Source organism: Astatotilapia calliptera, chromosome 19 (assembly GCF_964374335.1).
Source record: "Astatotilapia calliptera chromosome 19, fAstCal68.1, whole genome shotgun sequence".
Classification (NCBI taxonomy): domain Eukaryota; kingdom Metazoa; phylum Chordata; class Actinopteri; order Cichliformes; family Cichlidae; genus Astatotilapia; species Astatotilapia calliptera.
Genome location: NC_137440.1, coordinates 13,652,673 through 13,657,606, shown reverse-complemented (window position 1 = coordinate 13,657,606; position 4,934 = coordinate 13,652,673). Strand labels below are relative to the sequence as shown.

Genomic DNA, 4,934 nt, shown 5'->3' with positions numbered 1-4,934 from the left:
AAATGACACAACATTACATATTTGATATTATTTTTGACTTATTCTGTCAAATGCTTATAGCTATACTAAATGTAGAGCTCCCTATATTCTCCAGCGAATGGGACTTTGTTGTTATTTGCTGTCGCAGTAGTCAAACACCAGCAGTAAATCAGCTGGGGAGGTGTGATTGGAATGCAGAAACTTGTGAGCAGTGTTAAAATAACACGAAAGGTAACATCTACAGGAATAAGGGCTAATAGTAGCAAAAACATCATAAAAATAATGCTATTGCAATGGGCATACAGCATCCTGGGAGCAGCGGCATATTTCCAGGACAAGCAATAGTAGAGCAAGCAGGATTGAGCCGAAGCAATCCATGCACCGAGTCTACTCCTCCTTATTAATATAGTCTTTTGAACATTTGAGTTAATTCTGCCTTTTATTTTATTTCTAATACGTGCAGGATAAGTTCGTTTTAGTCAGTTTATGCTTGTATGTTATATAATTATAGATGTGCACCTAGTAACCTTTTGTAAAAGCACCCATAGCCTTAGCTTATGACAGAGACAGTTTGAAACTTTGACATAGACACACACTGAAGAAGAAATATGCTGTGCTTCATTTGAATTCAAGTTTTTCAACTTCTTATTAGAATGAATCGAGGGGCGGGGCGATCATGGCTCAAGAGTTAGGAGGTCGCTTTGTAATCGGAAGGTTGCCGGTTCGAGCCCCGGCTCGGACAGTCTCGGTCGTTGTGTCCTTGGGCAAGACACTTCACCCGTTGCCTACTGGTGGTGGTCAGAGGGCCCGGTGGCGCCAGTGTCCGGCAGCCTCGCCTCTGTCAGTGCGCCCCAGGGTGGCTGTGGCTACAATGTAGCTTGCCATCACCAATGTGTGTGTGAATGGGTGGATGACTGGATATGTAAAGCGCTTGGGGGTCCTTAGGGACTAGTAAAAGCGCTATATAAATACAGGCCATTTACAGCTTGTTTTTATCATCACCGGATATTCATTTATACCTTTTATTGGTTATTTGAGATGCTGTTTTTGTGTTAGTCGTCTTTTGGTATCAATAAGTATGCATGCATAGGCACATGTCCTCTGGAACCATGGCTGAGCAGATTTTCAGCCAACAAAAATCAGGGGCATCTGCTTACCTTATACTCAAACAGAGTTAGCGTGCTTAAGATGTGATTTCACTACTGAAAGGACTGCATTTAGATGAGCGTGCTGCCTGGATAGAGCATGAATGAGGCAGGAGACATGGTGACTGCTCCTCTGTTGCGAGGAGCAGTCACTAAAAAAATGATCAGCACTAGTGTCACGTGGAGCTGGCAGGTTAAACAACTTTTAATGTCCAATCACATGATGTCAGCCTAACCAATGAGCCGTTTGTTGGTCAGACCCAGTATACCAGGAGCTTTCTTCTCAGGTAAACATAGTGGCTAAGTTTATAAGATAGCCTGGTTCCCCTCACATATATACAGATACATTCAACCTGAATTATTGTTCACGTCTACCTCTAGCTATCACTCACCTGGAGGCTTTTTTAGGTGCAGTTTATGTTTCATCACAAAAAATGCAAAAAAACGTATGTTTCAGTTCAACTAGAACTAATTGCAGTTTCCATTCAGCATGTGTAGAGGGAGCCTGGAGTGATACAGGAGTAGTTTGTTGTGAGCTGCGCTGTTTTTGTTGCTTTCACTCTTCTGTGATTGTCTGGAGCGTCCTCATTGGTTTCAGCTGTCTTTGATTGTTTCCAGCTGTGTCAGATTACCTTTTCCATCCGCGTGTGTCTGTCTCTCATTTCTTATGCTTCTCTCGCTCTGTGTTTGGATTTTTATTTTGTTTTACTTCCCCCCCCCCCCTTTGCATTCATTTATAAAAATGTCCCTATTCATTTAGTTCTTCCTGCCTGTGTGTTCAGCATTTAGGTCTCTTTTCCAGCACGCCTTAACCACAACCTATCCATTTCATTAACTGCTTATCATTGTCATAATCGATACAAAACTCTGATAAATAGACTCCCCCTCTTTCTATCCTAGTTGCTTCACTCTGCAAAGGATTCTACCCCCCCCCCCCCCCCCAAACTCTACCACCTAATAAAATAATGCATATTTACCTCTCTAACCAAAATACATGTTGTCACCTCTTTCACCTTGCAGTTAGAATTTGCGCATCTATGTGGCTGCTGTACTTTTACAACGCAGCCATGCAAGTTCATGCATGCTTGAGGTCCATCTGATTTAAAATGAAATTTTCTCACACTGTTTCCTGTTTCCTTTGCACTCCCCTCGCCAAACAGTTCTTGATCCCCCACTGTGCCACCCCATTTAGAAAATCCTTAAAACATCCCTGCTGAAAATCTGAAAGCAGGGCTTCATCTCACAGGAATTGGATGCTGGTTGTTACTCATTATTGCCATCTACTCAGAAGAACAGCTCCTTCTGTTAACTCTCACCACCTCCCTCCACTCTGTATCAGACAGCCTTTACTTGCCCTTTGCTGCCAGCTGTTACACGATGCCCGTCTTTGCTTTAAGATCACAAAAGCTTCTTCAGGCGCCTAAAAATTTCACCCTTGATGTTTCCATCTCCACTTTTGATTGCATACCGTCTGGTTCAGCCACCTGGCCTAATACCTCTGCCTCGTTAATGGCTGAATGCTTGTTAGTCTGCCTCGCTGTCTGTCTCTTGACTCAATAGGAGGGTATAAATACCTTCTCCAGGCTTCCTCCAAGTATCTTTCTTTCCTTTTCCCTCATCCTGTTCTTCACATCCTTCTCTAAACTCGATTCTTCTTTTTTGTCTGCCTTCCTTCCTTTCAGGTCTCTTTTTATGCAGGGGGTTGCACAAAGGATAATAAACATGCTATATATATTACATGGCATGTTTTTGTGTGTGTGCATCCTCAGAAGCAGACTGCACAGGTTGACATTTATGTGTCGTGTAGCAGCTGTAGCATGTTGTAGCATGTTGTAGCATGTTGTAGCATGGTGTAGAATGGTGTAGCAGCCATGTGTGGATGACATTAGTGATTACGGTTAGTTGTAGACAGTGGAGTAGTGCACAGTGAGGGTTTCACAGTGATAAACTCACTATAAGAACAAGTAAAAAGAGGCGAGTGTGTGGCTCACATGTGGGCCTGGGGGCCACAATCCCTTGATGCGGGTGGAGTGGTTTTAGGGGTTGGGCCAGAATCTGCTTACAGCAATCTGGGTCACTCGGCTGGGAGAGAGAGAGCCCCTTTAACTGGATGACCTCATTGTTCCTGCATTATCATTATTTTCCCGGTCAGTCACGATACATGGAGACTGTGCACCAGGAAGTACATCCGATTCCCCCGCGACGCACACACACAAACACTAACCCAAGGGAGAGGAAACGTAGTTAAGACAGCCCAGGTCAGAGGTTACCATTACAAATGGCTCACTCTCACGTTCAACAGGCAAACTAATCACATTCTCTATTACACACAGACATATGTGACCCCGAAACCCTCTCTGCTTCCATGCTACAAGATCAAACATCTCATGGGTGGAATTTCATTTGTGCTGCGAAGAGGGCCCCATTTTCTCACCATGTAAGTGTTTCCACTCTGCTCTCTCTTTGCTCTGTATCAGCAAAACCCCACAGCCATCAGCGAGAGAAGAAAAGGAATGTGCTATATACTCTAAAGCATGTCAGCTTAGATTTCTAGGACACAAACTAGCAACCTTTTCCTCTTTGATTCACTCACTCACTCTCTCCCTTTCCTTTTTTGCTACCTCCATTTCTCCCCAGTCCATCTCTGCCTTCAGAGCCCGGAGCTCCTGCCAATGGCCGTCAGAGGAATCTGATTTGTGTTGATTACATGAACATTCTCCAGATGTTCATAGTCAGAGATCTGACGCCTCTGTCGCACAACTGTCTCATCTTGGAGAGCAAAGAGATGCAGGGCTACATCGTGGCAGCGCTGTGAGGGAATGCTGTATGTCAACAGTGTGAGCAGACACATGAGATGAATGTGGAGTGGGTTCAAAGGAAATGAGGTGTGAGCTTTAAGGAGAAATATAGCTGCAGTGGACGAGAAGGAAAAGACAGAAGGAAACTGGATACAAGTGAGGCAAAAAGTAAATGAACCTCGTGAAACAAGCATATCAAGCTGAACAGAAATGGTGAAGTGAAACTTTGATCGAAGGAAATGTGAGTCTGCAAAGAAGAACAGCAGAAGAGCTTCAGTTACAGTGGAAATTCATTTTCCTGAACTGTGTCGAGTCCATCTGTTTGATCTGGCCTTTACAGGGTTTGGCGTTTTTGGTGCTTTCTGGATGGCCACAGGAAGTGGTCCACCCCCCCTTCCCCTGTCCCCTGGGTCATCAGAAGGAAACACGATCCCCTTAATATGGTCTGATGACGTCCTTCGCTCAGTGCTGGTCCTTCGCACTACATGGGGGCTCAACAGGGGAGCTGAAGTCAACATTGGAAACAAAGATAAAATGTAAGAGTTAGAAGCTGCAAAATACGACTGATAGCTGCAAGATCAGCAGTTTAGTATACTGCATGGTTGAAAACAAAAAACCTTATTAATAGATAGAAACATGAAACTATTCCAGCCTAAAATAGATATGCTTTTAATGTGTTTGTGTAATATTCAGTCTAGTATAGGAAGTGCTGTATTTACAGAGTGTTCAGAATAAACTTTACTTGCTCGTTTGCAAATTTCATGATATTTATTCCAGTAGCTGTTGAAACATTTCACTCAGAACCACAAAATGACTATCTCATGGTGGCACCGGAGATCATTCAAAGTCACCAGTCTCATCTGATAAAACACTAAATTCTGGCTAAAACTTTGTGCCAATCCATTGTTTAGCTACAGAGATGTCACAGTGTCTAACCTTGAAATGCTAATAGAGAAAAGGTTAGAGGATCACCAGATACAATAAATTTTATTCTCCGAGTGGAAAAAAAGTC

The 4,934-nt window shown here is 43.4% G+C and overlaps 1 long non-coding RNA gene across 1 annotated transcript; it reads left to right on the top strand.

Annotated features, from left to right (window-relative positions):
- Positions 1-3,420: 3,420 nt before the first annotated feature.
- LOC145422549 (uncharacterized) lies at positions 3,421-4,679 on the top strand. Its single transcript, XR_013903859.1, has 3 exons — positions 3,421-3,561; positions 3,762-4,163; positions 4,263-4,679. It is a non-coding gene; the product is annotated as an uncharacterized LOC145422549 (long non-coding RNA).
- Positions 4,680-4,934: the final 255 nt, after the last annotated feature.